Below are 25,056 nucleotides of genomic sequence, written 5' to 3'. Positions count from 1 at the left end.
TAGTGGCTATTGAGAGGCTTTCCTTCGGTTGCAGCAATAAACGCAGTCGGTAGCCACTTAAAAAAATCGCCAAAAGAGAAAATCAGAAACGGAAGGCGGATCTGCTGCGACGAGCAAATCGCGCAGTGCCACGTCGTGCTGGAGGCTACTATAGCTTTCGCGATGCTTCCGACGCGAAGGAAAGAGTGAAAGCGTTTGTCGGAAGCGCTGAAGAGCCTTTTTAAAGTCAGCTTCACTACTATCAAGAAATGAGTTGCTGCCGTCGCTACATTTTACCAGGGGAAATGTGACAAGTCTGACATCAAAGTATGTTGGCCGTACGAGCTTTTTTGAACACATTCCTGAGACAACAGGTATCCCTATTGTAACGAGCCTTTTAAACTGGGCCTTTTAAGCCTTTTTATGTAACGAGCCCTTTAAACTAGGATTCACAACTAACTCGAATGCGTTGCTGGGAATACTGCATGACGGTCCTAGCGCCTTTCATTCAATACCTCTGTAAGACGTAATTAAACGCTGTACACCGAGCACTTTTAAAGTCGGCGTGACTATTTTACTCAAATGTGGTGCGGGAAATACATTTGTAGGGGCAATATGAGCAGTATGATATTAAAGCAGGACGGCCGTATTCCCTTTCATTATTAGCATTTTGTCGTGCGTTGGAATTGTGACTCACCAAGCGTTACAGACACTGCTGAAGCCACATTCAGGAGAGCTTGGTGAATAATCGACAACAAAAAAATAACCAAGCTCGAAATTTGCCTTGGCGAATCACTGCGGCTGATACTTCACGTCCCTCTGCCCGATATATTGCATGCCTGTCAAAATTTCTTCTTCGGATCAAGCATCTGTTGCCAGTCATGTCGGGTCAAGTTTATTTCGGCGTACTCAAAGAACAATGCTCATGAAAGGATAAACAACCGTGGTGAGCCCATACGGGATGCTTTTAAAGAAGGTCCAGTATGAGAACCGCTATGGGAAAGACACCCTGGAGGAGAGGGTTGAAGGCGGCGCAGACTACAATAGATGCATCTGTGAAGTTCTGCAGAAAAGACACTTTTTTCTCAAAGCGCAACGTCAAGCTAGCAATAACTTCGCATCGCAATGTCGCTAGAGAAGGCAGCTTCTTCTATAGTACAGGTGAAAAAGGTAAAATCTTCTCAAGAAAACGGCAGTCACTTTCAAGTGAATTGGCAACACCCCCCGGGGTCACGCAGGCCACTTAAAAAAAACGGCCCTATTCGGCCCTTGAGCGAAAGTGCTCAATATACCGCGGCTACTTGCAAGGTCACGCGTACTGCGCCCGGGCTGCGCACCCCCTCCTTCGCTGCCCATATATATGTGCCCATTAGGCCGCTATTCTACAATGTGGCAACATCCCGGTGGCGGCCGTTGCGATCAGAGAAGGCCGGATCGGTCGTTCCCCTTTCCGGCCTCGTGGCGCGGACCTTCACCCTGGGAAATACAATCGCCCGCTTCGCCGAGCCACCGTAACATTACGCGAGTTAATTGACTGCAATCTGCTGCGGTGCTCCTAGGGTTAAATGGGGCGTTGCACCACATAACGGCTGTATGCGCGTTTAGTTCACCCCTCTCCCCTTCCTCTCTCCTTCAGTCTCTCTCGTTCCTTTCTTTTTCTCCTCGTTCTTATTTCAATTTTCGTAGTCCATTCGATAACTGCTCTCACGCTCAGCATTTTGGAAGAAGGATACTTGGAATGTTGGAAGCACCCAAAGGGATGGATGAGAAGGGTGCGGGGTTCAATGACAGCAAGACCGAGTAACCTTTCTGATGGCACTAACGCTATAACCTAACAGTCGGCTACGAGTCGCTATATCGAAGCGCCACAGCATTAAAGCGGTTCTGGTTTCAGAAGGCTCTACTCTGCATAAAGACGGCGGTAGGCGCAGGCCTTCACCCTTACAAGCAACTATTTGCAGTTACAACATATTCTTTAATGCGTGTAGTTCATGATAAAAATGCGTGTAGTTCAGGTGTAGTTCACGATAAAATGCGTGTAGTTCACGATGAAACTCGCACGCTATACGTCAGGGCGATCCATCGGTATAAACTCATTTCCATAGAGCGCAGGTGCAAATGCGTGCTTCTTCAAAAGCATGCCGCATTTCCCTGCAGTGACCGGTTATATTGAGGTGGCCTGAGAAGGTCAGCTCACAGAAGACACATGGGCGTCCAAGCTTACTGAATCCTCCCATCTCCATTACTTCGCGCGTCAGCCGATCGTTTTGGTTTTGTTTTGTTTCGTTTTTTTCCTGCCAGGACCACGCCAATTCCAGTGTTCCGGCTCAGCCATTTTGTCTTTCCACGTGGCAACCTTTGACTTCAGCTCCCACCTCCTTTTTCTGGGCGCTGTTCTCTCTCTCCCCGCGTCTCCCCGCGTGACACGTTTCCTAACCCAAGCGTCAGTGCGTCTCTAAAACCTTCACTTGGCAGAATGACAGCCGTAAACTCTCGCCGTCTGCGTTAACATTTAACGCTCGCTACACAGCAAGGGTGAGGCAGTGAAGAAGGTTGCAGTTAGGCCTCGCTTATTCGACGCCCAAACGGCCAGTTCGGCTGCTCCTGGCACCGCTGCGCATTAAGGCATCCCGGACATAACAGTTAGCCCCTCGGCGGGGCTGTCTATAGCAATCCTGCATGCGCTCAGTGGCCGCCGCCGTAATGCGGCTGTGATTGTCCGGCTGGGTTAGTGAAGACGTCATGAACGTGTAGGCCTTTGAACTCCTCATCCGCACTCAGGGTCGCCCCAGTCTGTGCAGTCCGCCCTAATACCTGTCCGGTTGGTGTCTGTGTAGCAGAGATTCATTCGTTCTTTCTGATTATAGGGGCGAACATAACCACTGTGCAAGTGCCCCGAGCTGTTGGCATTCAATCCACGGCACGTCAGTGGCACTACGGGGTTAATTAGTGCTAGAGATGGCCATTTTTTTTTGTTCAGGAAATAACAGTTTGAACGTCACATCCGATGATTACCAGTACTCTCTCCGGACGATGTATCGCCTGTAGGGTTCCCTGAATATAGTCAGTCTCGGTTACATGTCTATTGAACGTCAAAGTCACCCAGAACGTTAAAATAGCGGAGAGATATATAACTCATTGTAATTTTGTTTGATTAAAAATGTGGTTGCGATGACTGAGAACTATGCGCTTAAACGGGCTCTGTTTAAATTAGCCGCGTCCTCCACCATTACACGTCATACATAGGGCGTGACACGCCTGGGACCGCAGGGTTAATAAGAGGACTCCTGGGTCAGTTATCAAAAACTCGCAATTAGTGCGTTGATTCTGGGCAACCAGGGGCGGTAAAGAAGAATGCGGAAATTTGGATCACCGAGCACACCTAGCAAAACGCAATAGGCCGTTTGAGTGTGTGCTGGCGTAGGAACGGTGTGCTGTAATTGCACTGACTAGACCCGTTAAGCCTGGCGGGCCGTTGAATACAAGGAGGGGTAAACGGAGCGGGCACAGGAACAAGGATTGTGTGGAGGCTACAAAAAGGAACCAGAAGCCGTTCGACATATTTCAACTCAGGGCAAAGGTATCCAACCAGTCTTCAATAAGAAATAGGTCTACAGTTAGAAAGCTCGAGTGTTCGAGGTCAACTACGAAGTGAATCGGAAAGCAGTAAAAACTAGAAAAGAAGAATAGAAGGTTCCTAAAAAAAGCCCATAATTAGGAAGGAACCTTCAAATCACAGATCCGACTACCCTAAAAGTACGGTGAAGTGAAGCTGTTTTTGTTTAAGCGAATCTTTCAACTTCTCACTTATATCGCCTGTAGCCCCCCCCCCCCCCCCCCCCCCTTCCCTAAACGCACTGCAGGAAAGCCAACTTCTTCTGACGATGCCAATGATCGTGGCTGAAGTGAAGTAAAATTAAAATACTTCCCAAGATCGGAATCGAACCTGGCTCCCTCGAGTTAAGCCGACTTCTACCCACTGCGCCATTCCGGCACTTTCTTTTCATTATTGAGCGCCGCTCCAAGCATGGTCGAACCAGTTTTGATTTGGAGAGGTGTGCCTGGACGTGCAGAATTAGACAGAACCAATCAACTACCCCCTGTCGAAACGGCAACGATTAGGGAACGCGAAACTTTCCAAACTCAATTCCAACACTACAGGAGCCAACCTTTCCATACACATAAGGTAGGAACCGCGTTATCACCGTACTAATAATTAGGAGTAAATAGGGTTCGCTCGCTTCTGGGTTGGTTCGGTTGGTGTTGGACTTCATTTTGAAAAGCTTCGCGTTCCCACTTCGTTGTCGTTTCGCCAGAGAGGTAGTTGACGCGGCAAACTAAGGTAAGGTTATGTGTAGCAGCATTGTTACCAAATACTAAATAAAGGCACAAAATAAAGGCGACTTATCATCATCATCATTATCCTCATAATCATGGGGGGGGGGGGACCAAAGCGTGTTCGAGGCGGCCCTCTCCCTCCCGTACGTTCTTCCACTGTAGCCACCTGGTAGTAGAATTATCGCAGAAAGTTGTGCTGTTTCGATTTTCAGCCAACTATACAGGCACACACTATTTTCTGCGCTTTTATTTGCGTATCCCTCTTTAAGATAAGAACTGATGCTTTACAATTCCGCCGTATACAGATTTGCTTTTAATAAAAGGCGCTAAAGCTTTCATATTTAATGCAAGACCGCCCGTATTGCCCTTAAGATGTATTTATATCAATGCACGCGTGTATACCAGTGAAGCCAATTCCAAATAGGTTCTGTGAATAGCGGACGAGCTTGCGCATGTTTCCCACAATCCCTCTTGGGGGTTCCTAAAATTTTCTTGTATTATTAACTAGCCTAATTGATTATAGCTGTCGTTCAAGCTGGCCTGAATGCTACTACGGCGCAGCGTTGTTCGAACGAATCATGGTTCAATGTTTGCCTGTTTGCTGATGTCGTACATGCAACTAAAATATGTTGTCTATTCAGTACGGCTAATTGGGAGAACGGAAGGGTCTCACAACGTGCACATTAGGAGTGCTCGCAAAAGAGATCTGAAATTGTACATAAAAGATATAAGCCTGAAAAATTCAGCTTCATTCCATGCTTGCCCGCCCTTATTACGAAGCTCATTCGATGAATGACGCTCCTACTTCAAAGTGGCACCATCGAATTTCCGCGTTAAACACATAAGATTGAAACAAGGTTTGCGGTGCAAACTAAAAGAGTCTGAGCGAATCGGTTATAAAAATTACAAGCTATTTTTGCGTCTAAATCCTTTGTATACACACTGCGCACTTGGTCCATTGTGCCTCGCCTTTGTTGAAAAGTAGTTGCGAAAAATGCCCTTTCGTAGCTGATTGTTTTTTTCTAGTTTTTCTTGTTCTTTTTTTTCTAAACCATGCCCCAAGCTACGTGACGAGCGTGTCAACACAAGTTATCTACTTTTCGGCATTCCTGTAACTAATTAGAGCTTACTTTTAATTATTTGCAGCCGGTGACACCATATCTGCCGTAGTTAACCTAAGTTTGCAGCACAGTTTAAAAGTTTAATTTATTAAGTAAAAACTACCACAAAACATGTCTCGCAACAAAACTATCGAGATTCAACAAACGCAATATTGGACAACATTCGCAAAAATCCAAAGCGTGAAAAAAAAAAAAACATCTTAAGAATAGTGTGTGACGGACAGCGGAAGCCCAGAGATAGTCAGATTTTGGACCCTTGGAGAAAAAAATATGGCAAAATGTGACCTCATATGCGACTGACCGCAGAACCGACATGTAGGCAGATTTCGAACCCTTGCGCGGAAACCAGCAGATATGACGTGCGTGGAATCATCGCAGTGCACAGTGCCCCGCAGATACGGGAATAGCGCGTAAGTGTGCACAATTAGAGATGCGCGACGTCGGGAATAGTAATTTTTCGGTGCGGGTTCGGGTCGGGTGGCCCAGGTGCCGCTTTGTGATTGCACGCTGCCCTTAACGGATCATTCATCATGCGAGGCAAGAGAGGACCTCGGGACGGCGCGTAATGCCCGCAGTTCTGCATGACACTCTCGATACGGGGACACAATTCGTCATCCGTGATGGTTTCTGAGCAAGTCAAGTGCATGCACAAAGAAAAAAAACGAAGGAAGAAAAACTAAACACGACAAACCGTGCCGCCACCTACATAAGCAAGAACTATATGTACAGATCGACAAAGAGAAAACGAGTGGGACTAGCATAAACAGCATGGCTCCGTCTTCATACATGTTTTTGCCCTTGCTGTGCGTTTGCGTGTGTATGCGTCTGGTATTATGGGTAGCCTCAGACCTAAACTAACCGCCAGCGCAGTTTTGGGGCTTTAGGTTATCGTACAGTATCCCTCTCAGGTTTTGTTCACGTCCAGCTTCTCTTCTACTTCCTGTAGTGGAAACTAGAGCAAGTGGCGTTCCTTCGTTTTTTATTTGCCATTATCTGTTTTACCTTATGTAGTTGTAATGTATTGTACTTCCCTTTGTTTTCAACAGCAGAGCTGTGTAGCTTAAGCTTGGACCAGTGGCGTTACAAAAACAAAAATACAAAAAACTGTGGTTGATTCCTCTGTCATCGGAATCAGTAAAACACGAAAGTGAAATGTGCAGTGAAATCTGCAGCTGAGCATGATTTGCGAGTCGGCGGCTGTCGTGTGGGTGTGCTCGGTGAGCGACGTCATGCTGACAGGTCGCTTCGGCAAAGGTGTACTGGCGTCCTTTCCGTGGTGGATAGGACGTCAGTGAAATCTTCGTGTATCCCGGCATAAAACACTTTCGTGTTGAAGTATAAAACCCGAAAACGAACTACCCTAAGTATAATGTACTGATGATGATGAGGATGATTGCTGCTGGTTTCCCCTTGGCAGCGGGGTGATGACGTGTCATCATACCAAAAAAAATAATATACCTATGTTTTATACTCTTGGTTTAATACCAGCGCTGCTTAGGGCAGGCACGAAAAACTTATTAGGCACAAAACACTTTTGTTTTTCTGTTACAGGTGGTAGCTGTCCTACGCAATATTCCCCTCTCTGCTTTTCGTCCACTAGCATTCTAATCTTCTTTTAGTCCCCTCGACAGCCTTGAAGTTAACTTCCTCTGTGCTACCCTTAAATCCTAGGGCTTCTTAAAGCCGAATATTTCTCTCATGTAGATTTGGATGGATACCCTCGCATTCTAACACTACGTGCCGCATAGTTTCTGTTTCTTTTCCGCAGACCAGGCATACCCCATCATTTTGTGAATACTTCTCCACGAAGCTCTTAGTTCACAAGCAACCTGCTCAAGCCTCAAAAAGCAAAGCACTGCCCTGGGAACCATCGTAGAAATTTTCCTTTCTGATGTCCAATTTCTCAGCCCTGTACATTTCGAACGACTTTTTAGCTTTTATTTATTTATTTATTTATTTATTTATTTATTTATTTATTCTTTTATTTATTTATTTATTCTTTTATTTATTTGTTTATTTATTTATTTATTTATTTATTTATTTATTTATTTATTTATTTATTTATTTATTTATTTATTTATTTATTTATTTATTTATTTATTTATTTATTTATTTATTTATTTATTTATTTACCCTCAGGGCCCGAAGGGCGTTACAGAGGGGAGTGGGTTACATCTGTGTATCGAAAAAGAAAAGCAGCAGCACAAACACAAGCTGAAAACAACAACGTAAAGATAAGCAATCACCACAACAGGTTGCTTACAGTAGATCGAAACGCAGTCTCATCTGTTATCGCAACAACAGACGAAGGAAGGTGATTCCAACTAACGCAAGTTCTGGGGATAAACGAATCAATGAAAATTTATCCGTTTCTATCTGCCTTGCCTCTTTTTTGGTTACCTTGGCTGTTTTGGATTCTCAACTATTCTTTACGTATTTCATCGTTAGCCTTCTAGTCTTCCTTAACCACTGCGTGGCCACGCTTTCCAAGTATAGGTACTCTTCAGTACTAAAGGTTGCTTCCCCGCCAGATGAACCTGTGTGCAGGGGTGCACTCTTTACAGGCCGATTGCTTCGTTGTTCTGGCGTCACTTCCGTGACGGATATGACGTGAATGAAATCTTCGTGTACTCCGAAATGAAATACTTTCATGTTAAAAAAACTGTGCCACCTGTAAAGGATGCACCACCGCAGATAGGGTATTATAACAGTGGAGCCGGATTCCACGCTTGCTCTAGTGTGAGTACAAGGGGCATGTGCGTATGCGCACCCCTTACTATATCATTTTAAAGGTGGTACTCTATTTTGTGGCTACTAAATCGCAAAAAGAAATTGGCGCAGCTTGCATTTGCGCTGCAAGGCTGGAGAAACACAGGAGCTGGGGGTCGACCTAGCCTCTTCCCGCTAGGATTCGCTGTCAGTGTCGGGCACCGACCGGAACGACCTTGCAAAATCCGGCTAAACATGGCATCACCCTTCAACACTTAGCCTGGACTAGCAAGCACATCGCAGAATCTAACTAAACTTAGCAAAGCCTAGCAAAACCTAGCAAAACTTTGCAAAGACGCAAGAAGCTAGGTCGGCCCCCCCAGTTCCGCCGTTTCTCCAGCCTTGCACCATTAGTGCAAGGTGCGCTGATTTTTTCCTCCTTCGAAACCACAGCGTACATCCGATTATGTTCTGGTGAAGCAGACTACGCTTACAAGGGCAGTTAAGGTAAAATTCTCTTGAGATAATGTGGAGCCGGAGGTTTTGCTGCGTGGAGTGGTGCGGTTTGGCTGTGCGAGACATCTAGCACCCCCCTGAGGTTAATGAGCCAACCACGCCCCTACGCTAAGCGCTCAACCCGTTGTTCCCGTTACGTAATTCTTAGTTACAGGGCGTCCCCATTTCTCTGATGCCGATGGCTGCGGGGCAGGGCCAGAGTATGGTGTTTGAGGCCACATTAGAGATTGCTTGCAGGGCACTTGGGGCATCCGAGCTGGTCTGGTCGCTCCCTTAATGCCCAAGATTGGCCAGTGTAACGGCGGCCTTTGCTCCCGCTTGATGGACTACAACTTGGGCTGCCCGCGTAATGTCTCCGAAGATGAGGAAAGAGATGGCAGGACTGGATGACCTTACGGAACGAGGCCAAGAACAAGATTAATGACCTGAGGTGCTGCGTCCCGCAAAGAAGGTTGGTAGCATCCCTTCAGCCTCTGTTTACGAATGAGCGCTGAGCAATAAAGTGGCGGACCTCTAAGATGCATGTCTGTCTGTCTGTCTGTCCATCGACATATTTCTTTCTTTCTTTCTTTCTTTCTTTCTTTCTTTCTTTCTTTCTTTCTTTCTTTCTTTCTTTCTCTCTCTCGTTCTCTCTTTTTTTTTTCTTGCATCCTTCCTTCCTTCCTTCCTTCCTTCCTTTCTTTCATTTTTCTTTATTTCTTTCTTTTACCAACCGCTTCTTGTAACCTACTCCAGCGGTGCATGGAGATAAATGTCGTTTCGTGTTAGTAGCATTTGTAATCTTGAAAACGTTGATTTAGATAGCACCAGTATCGGCTACCTCCATTGTAGTTTAAGGGTGCCACACAACAAAAATATTATAAACAAGTGCTCGTCCCTATTCCGTACCACCTCAACGTTGGAAGCGAGTTCAAGCGTGCGTGCGTCTGTTTCAGAACGTACCTGGTAGGTGGGTGGGCAGCTTTTTACCCACCTCCTTTCTTCACTGAACGCCCGCGGAGGGCCGTGCTTGCATGTGGAGTGTGCGAGCAAATCCGCACGTGGTTACAGTAGCTGTTATTTATACCGCGAAAATTACCGCACCGTGCGGTGGGTTTCGAAAAAGAAAACATCACGAAGTTTCCCCTAAACGGCTTCCGCAATCAATTGACCAAATTGTGCGCCATGGCGGTAACTTTAATTGCTCGTAATTACACACTTCGTGCCCATAAAAGGAGATAATAGACGAACACACTACCAAAGCAACAGAAAACGCTCTTCGCGTTCGCGGAGGGCCCAACTGGGGTGACTTCGCAGAGCACGCAGTCTTCCGGGTTGGAGAATGTGCAAAGTTCTTCGCTGTTGACGCGGATGGAAACATAAATAAAACAGTTATTGGCCAACAAGCAGCATACACGGAATATCCGACAGAACGAGCATGTCCCTTGTACGTTCACATCCGTGTGTATATTAATTAAACGCAAATCGCGTCCCGACCTGTAAGGCCGAACCGATGCTGCCGGCTACGGAGCTACGTCAGTTTGCTCCGATTAGGCGAGGACAACCGGTAATTTGTCCTTGAGAAATGGGTTCATTTACCCCGGTGGGGTTTGTCGTGCCCTCGCTCACGGAAACTACAGCTACGCTAATCTTAAGGTCGCCCAGCCTCTCGTTTTCATTTTATTTACCCTGTGGTGGTTGTTCCCAAGTCTGTACTAAATTTGAGCTCTACGTTCCGTGCAGAAGAAAGCAGTGGATCAGTTTAGACTACCGGTGGGCTTTCAGTACTTGTAGAAGTTGACATGGTAGTATTATTGTCTACATTTAGTTTTTGAAACTGTGGCAATACGATGTTTTACCTTTGTAATAGCCCCTGGGGTGCTTTGCGGCACATAAGAGTTCTCAATCAATCAATCAATCAATCAATCAATCAATCAATCAATCAATCAATCAATCAATCAATCAATCAATCAATCAATCAATCAATAATTAACAAAAAACAACCAATCAATCAATCAATAATTAACAAAAATCAGCCAATCAATCCATCAGTGCCAGTCAGTCAATTAATCAGTCACTTGATCTATCGATCATTCAATCAGAACCGTACACACGGGTAATCTTCATTATCATACCACTACGTGGTACACCTTCTCGGCACAATGTTGGAACAATCCACAGACCCGTGTACGTATCAAAGTGACTGAAAGCCGCAATATGAGACATTATGTAACGTGACCTAGAATGTATATCAAACCTCAACCAACTGCGAAAATAACGCGAATTACTTTCGTTTTCTTCAGTAAATTAGCCTATGAAGATTCCAAATTTTCTAAACTTTCAAGGCATACTTAGTTGTTAACCCATGGCTTAAGAGGAATGGGGTGCAGTTCCCCGTCAAGGAGAGGGAGGAAGAGAACTTGAGAGGAGTGAAAAAATGAAAAATTAGGGAAAACAAAAAGACCTACACAATGAATCAATGCAGATTTCAATGTAAAGAAAAACTTCGGAGTGCCGTGCGCTAGATTACCTTTTTGATCATCCGTTATTGGGATCGTATTTTTTATACCATCGTAAACAGCAGAAACCGAAGCACCGTAAGGTTCGTGTGTAGCTAGCTACAATGTGGTCGTCATTTAATGCTAGGCAGAGTTAGAGGGCTGTAAAAACAGCGGCGTACATCCATCCTTGCATTTAAACTTGATTGAAACGAGAGCCGGTACAAATGTCCCGCCAGTCGAACCGTTGCCTGCCCCAGTGGCTGAAGGCGTTTGCCGGCCGCAATCAATTAAAAAAAAATGAAGAAAGGAAAACGTAATGGTCAAATTTTTCTCCTGGCCCGCGCAAAAACAATCCTATTCTTGGCGTACACCTTTAACAAGATTCCAGGCGTCAGAGCAATACAAAATGCACGGCTGTACAAGATATGTTCCCTCAAAGAGGCTTTCGCCCTCTCAACAGCCTCGGTTCTTACGGGCGCTTTCTGCTACACCCGCAAAGCATGCGGATGTACGTAGTTACTTTTTAGAGCTCCGCTGCAGCTGCAGGGGGCAAACTAGAGAGAAGACAAGGCGCAGCTGTCAGTCTAGTCGTCGCATTCTGCCTTGTTAATGAGGGCGACCGCCGACCCCGTTACTGCAGGGCGTATACTTGGAGCAGGAAGGGGCCGAGTTTACCACACCAGGCATACCCAACCTGTCCGCTCCTGCAGATATCCTCGGCGTCATGGCCCACCTACGCTTTGGCTGCGAGCCCTTTGCCTCGCCATCTTCATCGCGCTCGGAGCCACACACTGCTTTACAGGCGGCGCCCATTCACAGTGCTTAGGGCAAAAAAAAAAAAAAAAAAAAAAAAAACCGTCAGCAGAGAGCAGGAAGTAGGAATGAAAGTACTTGCTTTTTCTCCGCACCGGCATTGGGAGGGTGTACAGAGGGCATAAACCCTGGCACGTGTTGTGCACGTATGCAGAGCCGAAGAGGAAGAAAAGAGGACACATGCCGTAAATAATGGCGTCGCGCTGTGGGGCGTTAACGCTCGCGTGCCTCGACGCGACGACTGGACGGACCGGGTGGAGCCGTCGATGACGTCGTTCTGGAGACTTGGGAAGAACGGCGGCGCTGTGGAACGGAACAAGCTGAGTGGCTGCTCCACACGCCCTACGATGCAATGCAAAATGAGATGTAAAAAATTCCCCGCATTTCCCCGAGGGGAAGAATGTGAAAGTGCGAATGCGCGAGTTGAATTTGCGCGGTTCGGTAATGTTCGCGAAAGAGAGATCACACACACACACACACACAACTACAAAGAAAGATGCATTTATTCACAGACACCTATTTGTGTTGTCGTTGTACTTGATTGCTAGAGCGGATCTCAGCTTTGAAATTTCGTGTCAGTACTCCTTTAAGCGGGTGCATTAGCCCTTCTCACCCCCGATTCCTGGCCAATCTCCCACGTGGGTATGTGCCATGTCAGCGGCCAGGCAGCGCGCGCCCATCTCCCCCCGTTGCCAAGGAAGACGAGGAGATTCCTGGCCAATCCCCCACGTTGGTATGTGCCATGTCAGCGGCCAGGCAGCACGCGCCCATCTCCCCCCGTTGCCAAGGAAGACGAGGAGCGCGCGCACCCGCAGCTGTTGCTATGCGGACGGCGGCGGACGCTTCAGGCTCGCTTAAGAAGTGCATTCGCACTTAAAAAAGGGCTGCTGAGATGCGCGTGTGGTTGCCCTGACAGACGACCTCACGAGCAGGTCGGGTGTACGCGTGCGCAGCTGTTGCCACGTGGAAAAAAGGGTTTGGCGCGCGCTCCACGGAGTCCTTCGGTGAATTCAGGTGGCGTGTAGCGGAGCCATACACCGAGTATTAACATACACGAGGAATCGACTGGGGTTATCACAATGTACTGGCGATTGATAGTGTGGGTCTGACGGTATATATCGTCAACGTCTGACGGTATATATCGGCAACGACTAAAGTTATCGTTCAGAATCTAGAAAGCATGAAGTGGCCAGAAAATGTACAATTACATTACATATTTTCTTCGAGACCGTAGCACAACGCTCACCCTCGGACCTTATGAATTGAGCATCCAACAACCCCCAAACAGAGGCACACCGCAGGGCTCCATCATGTCTCCAACGCTTTTCAATCTTGCCATGAAGGATCTGCCCAAAATGCTCGCCCGCATACCTGGCGTTAAACATGTCATTTATGCGGACGACATCACAATATGGACCAAGGAAGGATCCCCGGCGCTACAAGAAGCTGCTGATGCAACTGCAAGATACGCGACCCGGGGCGGCCTCTCTTCCTCACCTGAGAAATCCGAATTCTTGGTGGTCACGAAGCACACAGCGCATCAGAAATAAGAAGAACTGCACGTTACCATAGAAGGCAGACCATTTCCCCAACGCTCTCACATCAGGGTTCACGGTCTCACATTCCAGAGCAATGCCAAAGCAACTATGACCATACGGAAGCTGCCAGATCAAAGGACACAGATGATTCATATGCTACGCCGCATAGCCAGTCGGCACAAGGGAATACGAGAGGTCGACCTTGTGCGACTCAGCGCAGCGCTCGTCGACTCCCGTATATGTTATCACCTCCCATATCAAAATCCCACGAAGACGGAACTCGAACGCATAAATATAGTTCGAAGGAAGGCCTTAAAGCAAGCACTGGGAGTGCCGCAATATACATCGACACAAGCGCGCCAGGCCACCGGAGTCACCAACACACTAAAGGAGCTCCTAAGTGCGCAACCCCTGGGGCAGTTCCACCGACTACCTAGCACCGACAAAGGCAGGGCCATCCTGCGTGATCTCGGCTACTCTGCGGTTCCACCACCATCCGCATCGCAGGAAGAAAGATGCCGCTCCCTTGAGCACCGAGCACGCATCACCATCGCTCCGCTGCCAAAGAACATGGACCCCGACCGTCATGCTGAATGGCGCCACATCAGAACCAACGTCCTCTCGAAAACGCTGCAGCGCCTCGGCCCCTTCAAGCACGTTTACTACATTGACGCCTATCCTGGGAACGATGAGGGAGGCATCACGGCTGTCGTCGGACCCATAAACTACGAACTCGTCACGATCGAACCGGACGTCCATGCTATCGACGACCTAGAAACTCGATCTATTGCACGAGCCATATACGCCACTACCACCCATATAGTACGTCCGCAAACACCCATCATCATCGTCACCGATTCGCAAGCCGCCTGCAGACAAGTGATCAGAAATGACCTCATCAAAGACGCGCTGGACTACAAACCGCACACGTTCCACATTATTTGGACTCCTTGGCACGAGTGTTTGGCAGGAAATGAGCGGGCACATACGCTCGCCCGAGCAACTATTCACCGGGTACCTGACCAGCTCTCGTCAACCTTAAGTGATGCACAGCCGCCTTTTAGCCCGCGCGAATACCTCGACTCTTTTCGCGCGCAGCCCAAGGTACACCCCTCCCCACATCGTACACTCACAAGGCGGCAGTCCGTCCTCCTCTGACAGATACAGACTAACACATTACCCACAGAACATCTCACACATCGCTTTCGGAATTTACCCGGCACCCCTTCTTGCTCGTTATGCGGAGGTTACCCAAACATATTCCACATAATGGGCCTGTGATCGACATCCAAAGTTAACCCGCATCCTGAATCCAACTCTGCCATCCTGGGAGGCAAGTCTGGCTGACCCAAGCCCTGCGGCACAGCTCCTCCTGACGTCCAGAGCGGAGGAAGTCATGGCCACAGATTCCCAAAACGGCGCCCTGGACTAAGGGTGCTTAGGAAAATAAAGGTTGCTTCCTTCCTTCCTCCCTAACGTTATACCAAGGCTCCTTTTTGGCGGGAAATGAAAATGAGGCGGGCGTTGCCCTCTCCCACGCTGCAAGCAAACCAGTTAGAGGCAATTTGCTATGTTCTTGCGGGTATGTCAGAGCGTTGCGGTTTTTAACGGTGCTCCGCCTTTCATGAGAGTTCAGTGGTGTTCCGAGTGGGGACATTCGCGACGACTATTTCGCGGGGCCGGAGCCCATGAGATTAGCGCTACTTCTGTTTACATTGTCCAACCCATTTTCCGCTTCCCAGTCTTTCTCAGCGTGACCAAGATGTCCTAAGTTTTTTTCAGTTCAACTACCAATAATTTAACACATGAAAGAAGGAATTGCGGCTGGCTTATTCGTTTGTCCTTTTTGAAAATTGCCTAGATATTGGTACTGTCAAGCACCGGTGATACGAGTCACGAAGCTAAGCTCGTGTCAAAGATAAACTTGACCGACGAAACAGTTAGTTCTCCCAGTCAGTCAGGCTACAGGAAGCTTATACCATTTCGGAATGTTGTCATCATATGGAGTTTTATAACGAATGCTTTCGTCTCGTCTCGTTCCACCGCGGCTACCCCCCCTGCACCATTCGGTGAGCGAGGGCCGCGAGGAAGTGGTTCGACTGCTGGCCAAACACAACTGCCTCGTCAGCATGCAGGACGAAATGGCAAGCATGTGTGTCTCTCTGTTTCAATGGGCATTTGTATTGCACACCGGGGAGAGCAGGCTCCGGCGTGGTACACGCTACATAGTCAACCGGAGAAGGATATTTCCGAAAAACGTGAAGGACGAGAAGGATATTTTGTCTGTCACATGCTGCGACAACATTTGAGATAGCGCGATACAGCTACGGCGCCACGACGTTGTGGTAATGAAGGTCGCACATCGAAAAATCGAAAAACTCTAGTGGCTGGTCGTCGCACGTTGGAAAAGAATTTAATGCTACTTCCACCAGTCGTTTTCTCTAGAGAGCCCGAGCTCATCCTCAGTGATTTCAAAGTGACAGTTTGTTGTTTGGTAGAACATACACACACGCAATGAGATCATTTTTTTACATCAACGTCCATAATCAGGCATACTTCTGTTTCCCATCTTTTAGTATTTGCCCCATAAACCGACCCTAAATGGTGTGATCTAATAAACGTCACCTGTTCGTTTATCCCGTACTTTCCGCCGCCGTACAACACGCGTGGTATCCGCATAAACACAACGCTCCTTTATAGCACGCGTTCACTCGCTTACTCCAGCGGTGGTAATGTCGGCGCTTTTGGCGTATACTTGTGTCCGTTCAAAGTCCGCAAGTGTACGGCACCACACGATTCTACAGTGGATGCAACTACGTACCACACACGCAAAATATAGACTCTAAAGCAATCCCGCGGTTCAGCTTCCATGGCGAAAACAAGGCTAATTCGCCGAATGAGCGCAACGGACGTACCATTTGACTCGCAAATCGGATTTTCGTAGTGTCACGGCTCAACATCACGCGTGCATTGTGTGATACCGCAACGCAGACCGAACTTTTGAGTCAAGTCATATGAGAACCATCGTTATTCGTCGAAGTTTTATTGTTGGCTACATGGATTCGAATTTATTGTGGCGAAGCTGAGCCTCGTGATTGTTTCGAAGTCTGAGGTTCGCTTACGTAAATGTCGTCTCCGACACAAGGGCACGCGTAGCTGCAACACAGCTGCACATTTTAATCGTAACCCAGTTACCCTTTTATCTTGTATCGTGCTTGATTGTCGTCTGTATTCTTGTGAACAATTGTAAATAGATTTTCTACCCACCTACCTCTCGTAGACGGGCACTTCACATTCCTCCACGGTGACACCACCCAACCTCGCCAACGAACCAAACTTTACCTGTACTTTTTTTGCCAATCTATTGCATCGCTAGAGCGATGATGGCAATGGCAATTACTGAAGGTAAAAATTATGATGGTTGTTTGATAGTAAGCGCTCATTCTGCGTAGTTCTCGCATTTCTCTTGAGTTATTTCGCGCATGTTTTTCAATATGCCACCACAGCATGCAACTAGCCCATCTGTCATTACTTATGAGGGTCCGCTACATTCACCTTCTCGGCGGGTCGTCTCCGTTGCAGGTGCGGCGCATTTTCGTGAAGCGCGATTGGCAAGGGCTCGCGAACGCTCTACTTAGTAAATATACATAGATAAAACAGCTTTAAAAGACCGACAGTAAAAAAAAAACATATATATCTAGAAGGACCAGGAACTGCATTAAGGAAATCGATTATGAACAGAATAGCCGTCCATAGTCGTCCAGTGGCTAAAGTGAAATCGTTTATCAGAGTGTAAATTTCTTCCTTTCTGTGGCCGATACAGCTGGCGCCTAATAACGTAAGTACGCTAGCTTTTTGCTCGAAAACGACGCGTTCAAATGGGGTAGTCAGATTAGTGTGTTAACGATGGCGATGACGATGATTCTTTTTGCCTGCCGACTGACCTTGAATCGATTAAGATGATGGCGACGAATATGACGTTAAACCATTTTCACCTTGGCCATCTCGAGTGTCGGTGAAGACGAAGATGACGATGATTGTTTTATACCTCGGCCAATCCCCTTTGTGATTAGGCTCCAGTAACATCAAGGGGATCATCGTCAACATTATCGGTTCATTATCGTCATGGTCATCTTGCCTACCAGGCGACGGACCAACCTACCGGGTCAGCTACCCTGTTGTTAACATAGATGTAGTGTATAACGTTAATATGAGCAGAGCACTCTTTCCGCGTCACTCACAATGCACCTGGCGCAGCCACAGGCACCCGCAGTGCATCGTTTTTTATTGCATGGTCTTCACCAATCGCTTTCACTCCTTCTGGGGCAGCAATTTATAGAACGAGTTTTGTTCCATACATGGCGCACGCTCATCAAGTAACATAAAGGCCTCTACGTTCTGTATTACTTGCGCATGGCTGACCTTCAAGTTTTCGCAATGATATACCAGTCGTAAATCAGGGCTTGTGCATTATTCTTTCTATTTACGCCTGCTGCATTTTCGCCTTTAAAAAAGATGTCATAATGCAATTTTTCCTACCAGCGCCTCTGCGGACATTATCAGGTACCTGAGGTTGTACACAGCGTTCTGAGAAGATCCTGATCGTTTCCCCAAGAGAAAGCCAGCCAGAACACTAAATGAAACACCCCATAGCCGTGTAACACAATTGTGGGAAGTGTCTCGTGTCACACGTGTTGCTGTTTTTATTTTATATGAGATGGAAGTAAAAGTTCAATACAGGACAAAAAAGATGTAACTCATGTCGTGCCGCTGGAACTATTGTGTTTTTGCCTTCTGCTTAGACCGGGGGGCAAAAGACAGGAACCTGAAAGTGGATAGTAAGGAAATAAAAGCAAGTGGTATTGTCAAGAGCCGTTTAGCGTACATAACCTACGATGACGGGAGAAAGAAAAGGTAAGTTGAATAGGGGAAACACCGCCTGACTGTCACGATAAAAAAGTTTTAAGCAACAGCGATTTCTCCCTCGTTGTCCTTTTTTTTCGTCTTCTGAGAGCTTGTCTTCACCAAACAAATTCGTCCACCACAGCTGTGCACTGCAGCTTCGAAGGACGCACTTCCATAACCCGAACAGTGCGCATGTAACCGCAGATGGCAACTTCATTCACACGTTGTCTCCTTGGTTCCACCGGATGGGAGTACTTGAAAAGGCGCTTCCAGTCTGTACACGTACCCGTACTCATCACCCAGATCAGCCACGATGTAGCCGAGGTCAGCCGCGGTGGACACGTCATCGTCGGCGTCCAGGTGCACATCTTCTTCCTTTCCTTGACGGAAGGGAATGGGACTCAGACGTGCACCGGCAAAGAAGCTCTCCATATCTTCCGTGCGCCGTCTTTCCAGGCTTTCCGTGTCAGAACGGGTCATGGGAATGGCGTGCGCATCAGAGAAGGGGCCGTCCTCACCTCCATCAGTCGGGTAACCCAGAGACAATGCGGCCAAGGACGATCCGAGGCCTGAATGCTGAGTGCTCAGTGCTGTCGCCTTCGTTGCCCTCGACTCCAGCGCTGTCACTATCCCCACGCATGAGCGATGGCACATCAAATGGGGATGGCTCCCCGCAGCTTTCTTCTTCCATGTTCTCCTGCCGTGTGTACACTGCGGGAGGGAGCCTGGAAGAAGATGGCGGCCTCATAAGGGTGCGGATGGTGATGGCAATGATGACGAAGAAGATGATCATGATGATGATGATGCCACCGATGAACGTTCCACTAATTAAGGCGGGATATTGGTGAGCGGGCGAGTGAGTGATTTATTCAAAAAGAAAGTGGAAAATAAGTGGACTGGGGTTATTTTGAACTAATTTGGGAGTTTAGGTGAGGATAGGTGAGGACAAATGGGGACTGAGGAAGAGAGATGTAAATAAAGAGACAAGGAGTGCGTAATGCTGGCCGACAGCAATTGGGCTACAGCCGTTTGATGAGGTCGGTCTCCTCGAAGAAGGCCACGACCAGGGCAAAGGCAGAGTACGGCACTCCTGTGATAGCCCTTCCCTCCTCTCACATCAATACAGTTTGATGACTGATTGACTGACTGAGCGGAACCTGCAGTCCGTTTGCGAGCGTTGTCCTTTTCGTCACCCAGCGACGGTAAAAGAAAAACCGATTACTTCTCATTCCCTGACCCATGTGTCGGCCTCTTTCCGGAATATTTGATTTCATTTCATTTATCTATCTTAAAGGCCGGATGGCATTGCATAAAGGGTACATTAAGGGCGACATTACGAGGACATTACATACAATTTATGACGGTTGAGGAATCGCTTGAGCTTTTAGATTTATAAAATCCTCGAAAGTTGCTTTTAAGATTCGCATGTGCTTGCAAAGTGCTTCAGGGTAGGTCTTTAACATCCGAATGCCCTGGGGCGCAGAAAAGTGGCCCTGGCCGGCCTGCCCTTCAGCTGATATTTTCGCCTGTAGTAGTATTTCCGCACGACGTGCATGCGCAAATGGCCAAGGAGTTTGATAATACAGAGCCGCCCACGCATAAGTGAGGGCTGAACGAGAAATACATTCGATAATAGTTTACGTAAAGGCTGCCACCACGGAACAAGAATAAAATTCTTGCTCCGTGGCTGCCACTGACTTTTTTGAGCTTGTGTTACCACCGGGAGGTGCAGATGCACGTAGAGGACAAAAATAAAAACCCTTAAAAATCAGCTGCGTATTTAATCCGGAATAAAAAAAAACAGCAAGAACGCGCAGGAACGTGCTACGATTTTGCATTTACACTTGCCGTTTGATTGTGCCTTTTAAAGCTGTCCTGCAGCTTTGAGGATCCGGGTAAATGGCGAAGCGCCGTATATCGAGCTGAGATTTGTAAAAGCAAACCGGTTCCGCGCACCTTCTTTTCAGGCTGTCACGTATGTCGGGATCGTCAGAGGTTTCAGTGAGGGCCTCGAGAGTTGTCGCTCCAACCTCTTTCTTTCTTTCTTTCTTTCTTTTTTTTTTTTTTTGCTTTTTAAAATTCCAAGCGGCTTACTCTTGGCCAGCAAGGAGCGAGCGTCACCTGAGCTGCTGATTCCCACTGATAATATTCTTCTCTTTTTTATAATCCGTGTGCGACCCAGGAAGATCCTCTCGAAAAAGTGGTCATCGGTAATATATCAACGTCACAAAGAACGAAAAAAAAAAATGGGTGTGGCTTAGCTGAGCTAACCCTGGATATGCAAAGCGAAAGCTTGGCTTAGGTTGGGTTAATCTCTGTTTCCTTTAGTTAACTTTTGATTTAGCTGTATTTCTTATACTATCAGTTCAAAGCCTGCCTTTGCCTACGGTTGTGGTCCCGCTTACGGCGTTTTCCGAGCTGAACGGTTCGCTCTTCCTCCGTCTTGATTGATTGATTATGATGTTCAACGCGCCGACGCAACGCAGGCGATGAGGTGCTCTGTAGTGGAGGGCTCAGGATTAATTTCCACCACATGAGGGGGGATCTTTAACATGCGCCGAAATATCGAACACAAGGGGCGGCGTTTTCGCTTTTCGCCTCCAGCGGAAAAGCCACCGCCGCGTCCCTCTTTTTCAGTCTCCGACAATTGGCAGCGCAGACATACGAAGGACAATTAAAGGGAGAAGCACGAGTGCCTCGGCCTTGTTTCCGACCCAGCGGCGCATGCGTGTGCTAGCAGCTGCGGGGCAGCAAGACTGCGGGGGTGATCGGCTGCCTATCAGCTCAGCGGCCGCTCCCACAGCAGCCGCCGCCGGTCAGTCGAGCAGAATTGACTAAAACTGGACTTTATGCGCAGCGCATAAAGCGGGCCCGGCGAGTCACGTGATTCGCTGCAAGGGGGTGCGGCACACCTGCGGTCAAATGAAGGTCAAATTGCGGACCATGGCGCAACCGCTCGACGAGATTAGTAAAGCTTCGCTTTAAAAGGCAGAATGCACACGATGCCAGGAAATGCAAAAGCGGACAGGTATAAACGCGGCTAAGACGGGTTTACCGACCGCGCCCTAGCGTTAACGTAATGAGGCCTTAATTATCAGAAGTTGATTTTAGATAGACATGTAATAGAGACGTCTGGAAGACTAGTCGGCGGAAGTGCGTACCATTGCTCGGTTCGAGAGAAGGTGGGGGGCCCGCATTCAGCGCGTCCCAGTTAACATTCACGATCTACGATGGGAATCAGCTTGGATATAAACGAGCACAAAAGGGAGAGGGGGATACCCGACAGCAGTATAAGTAAGTAAGTAAGTATTGTTGAATAAGGCGGCCTTAGCCTTGCATAGCTGCCGGCAATTGCTCCGCCTAATCGTTCCCAATACCATATCAAAACTCTCAAAGTCATCGGGGACTCTCTGCACATATATTTCGTGGGCTGCCAGGGTGACGCCTTTGGTTTCACCTACAGCGAGTGAGTGTGTTGCCATAGAAGCTGCGTTGCAACAGCAGTGTGTCGTGTTTCTCCCTCTTCATTTTGTGTTCGTTTATATCCAAGCTTATTCCCATCGAAGATGTACCAACTGGCGCAGACCAGAGCCATTCTGTAACATTCACAAGCCGTCTAAAATGAAGTTTACAGGCTTTCGCAGTCGAATAAAGTATTTTAAGTGCGAATGCACTTCTTAAGCGAGCCTGAAGCGTCCTCCGCCGTCCGCATAGCAACAGCTGCGGGTGCGCGCGCTCCTCGTCTTCCTTGGCAACGGGGGGAGATGGGCGCGCGCTGCCTGGCCGCTGAAATGGCACATACCCACGTGGGGGATTGGCCAGGAATCTCCTCGTCTTCCTTGGCAACGGGGGGAGATGGGCGCGCGCTGCCCGGCCGCTGACATGGCACATACCCACGTGGGGGATTGGCCAAGAATCGGGCGGGAGAAGGGCTAATGCACCCGCTTAAAGGAGTACTGACACGTAATTTCAAAGCTGAGATCCGCTCTAGCAATCAAGTACAACGACAACACAAATAGGTGTCAAGTACAACGACAACACAAATAGGTGTCTGTGAATAAATGCATCTTTCTTTCTTTGTAGTTGTGTGTGTGTGTGTGATCTCTCTTTCGCGAACATTACCGAACCGCGCAAATTCAACTCGTGCGTTCGCACTTCCACATTCTTCCCCTCGGGGAAATGCGGGGAATTTTTTTAATTGCTTCAAGGCCTTTGAATCTAATCTACGCACTGCTGGAAGCATCTGAAAGTTATTGCAAAATCAATTTACGCGCGCCAAGGCCTTTGCGGAAGAATATGGAGCTTTGCAATAGAGATGAATCGGCAACTAACTACTAACAAATGGGCTAAATACGACAAGAGGTTGAGGACGAGCATCATGTGCATGGAGATTAATACGGGGAGGCGAACATCTTTCTCTTTCTCTTATAATATATGTACGTATGTATGGAGAGTGAGAGTAAAAGAGAGAGACAGACAGACAGACACACATTAAAAGCGAGAACAATATGCGCTGAATAGATGAGTTGTACTTTATATGTCATTAAAGCGAGCTATCTTAACGAACGTTCGCGTGTTGAATGGATATTCAAATCGGGCGCGGCCGGGCGAATGTCAGGTGTTTTATCTATGCACGCACGGTTACAACTAGCACGCGAGCAGAACGACGAAAGGATTCATTCGCTTGCTTCGGTCGCACCTCCAGATTTCCGAGAAGCTGCCTCCACAAACAACAGAGTCCCAACTCCACGGGGCTCTCAGCGAGCGAGCGAGTCTAGCCGGCATACCGCGAAATCAGACGGGGTCCCGTAAAAGCAATCCCCTGCACCCCGAAGGGGTCACTCTTTAAAAGTTCAAAAGGACAAACGCCCGCCAAGGCAAAACGAAGGCCGAATCGGAGTCTCTGCGCATGCGGAGAGTATCTACTCTCGGCACACACCCACCCGTCGAGGGTTTAGCGACCGATGGTCCGCGGCCTCCAGCGCAACACCTACCCCATTTGACCAAGGCCTTCGCGTTTCCTCTTCGTGCCGCTACTCCGACGTTTACCGGAACTTTAGTATTGGGAAGAGCAAATGGGCAGCTTCATCAAGTCGACCAACGAAGTAGCTTGGTTAGATAACCAACGTGAGGTTCTTCTTCAAGCCTTGCTATCTAGGCGGTGTTGAAGAGCCGTAGAGCCACGTGAATAAACAAAAAATAAAAGTGGGCGCAGCCCAGTTTTGTGCAGGCAGGAGAGCATCATCCACGCTGACGGATGCAGGAAGTCATTTGGGCGGGCGTGCGTCATCAACAAGGGAATTGGCTGCACCGCTCCCCGCTGTGTACGGGGGCGGGATTTCTTTGGTGCCTTGGCCAGAGACGCCCGAGGAGCGGTTCGCTTTTTGCGGACGGTGCGGCGTGAATTCATACTTCACCCTTTCAGAACTTCTTCGAAGCCGGCTCACTTCCGCTCGGGGTTGTCGAATGGAATACTTTGTAAACCGTTCACCACGCCCCGGAGGCGTTTATAAACGAACTGAATAGTTGAAACGAAGATTTTGCGGGTTTAACGTGCTGACGTTAAGTAGGCTATGAGGTGCGCCGTAGTGGAGGGCTGAGGATTAGTTTAGACCATGTGGGTAAAGAAGTAGAGCACTAGTTCTCAACCATGAGCGTGCCGGGGACCCCTTTTGGGATTTCCAGAGGTCATTGGGGACCCCACGGCGATTTATGTTGGTCCGTGCCGTAGTGTCAAATAATTGAAACTTGGAGCTAAAGTCAACCACATGCTTATTCTATGCCCGCATTTTGTGTCCTACGTTTACGCTTGAGCGTGTGATATTGTCAGAGAATATACTCTGACAGCTCAAACCTACCGGAACACCTAGATACAGCCTTTTGTGTGTCTGACTTTTTCGCATAGGTGGCGTGCTGTGCAAAAAGCCTTCGACTCACCTAAGGGAACACTTAATACTTCGAAAACCTGGGTGGTACTGAGAAAGATGTTGGACCATAACAACTCAAGAAGAGAGAACAACCACAACGTCAGAAGAGGTGCACACACCTTCGGAGGCAACGACGAAGAGTGAATTGAAGCACTCAAAAGCAAATTTTCCTCAATGACAAAAACCGAAGCACCACAGCTAAAATACACGGGATTAGAAACAAACTGCTGGACAGGGAAATCACGAAGGAGGAAGTTTTTAATGCAACGGTTTCTGCCAAAAAGAAAGGTTCCGAAGGGAATTGTGGCATTACTAACACCGTGTTTCGGAACCTAGGTGAGCTACAGAACGAAGAGCTCACTGAGTACACAAACGTACAGCTGTGGATTCCGGCTGCATAACGTTAGAATGGCGCCACTCGGATATTGTATTCATTCCGAAACCGAACAAAACACCTTCGATAGAAAACCTCAGAGAACAACATTATTTTTCAAGATAGCATGATAAGGTTTAGAGCTGGTCTCGAAACACAAGATGCCTTACCACTCCTTAAAGAAGTGTTCAAGAAAGAAGCACAAGGAGACCACTTTATACTCGCGCTACATCTGAAACGTGTGTTCGACAATGTGTCGCACACAGCTACACTGGACTCCCTCAGGGAGATAGGATGCGGGGAACCTATCTACAGTTACGTGCCAGCCTTCCTGACGAACCGAACCTCCGCAGTCGG

This window comes from Haemaphysalis longicornis, unplaced genomic scaffold (genome assembly GCF_048455015.1).
Source record: "Haemaphysalis longicornis isolate Haplotype H1 unplaced genomic scaffold, Haemaphysalis longicornis Haplotype H1 scaffold_9, whole genome shotgun sequence".
Taxonomy (NCBI): Eukaryota; Metazoa; Arthropoda; class Arachnida; order Ixodida; family Ixodidae; genus Haemaphysalis; species Haemaphysalis longicornis.
The sequence above is the reverse complement of the archived record's forward strand: the minus strand, read 5'-3'. Positions refer to the sequence as shown.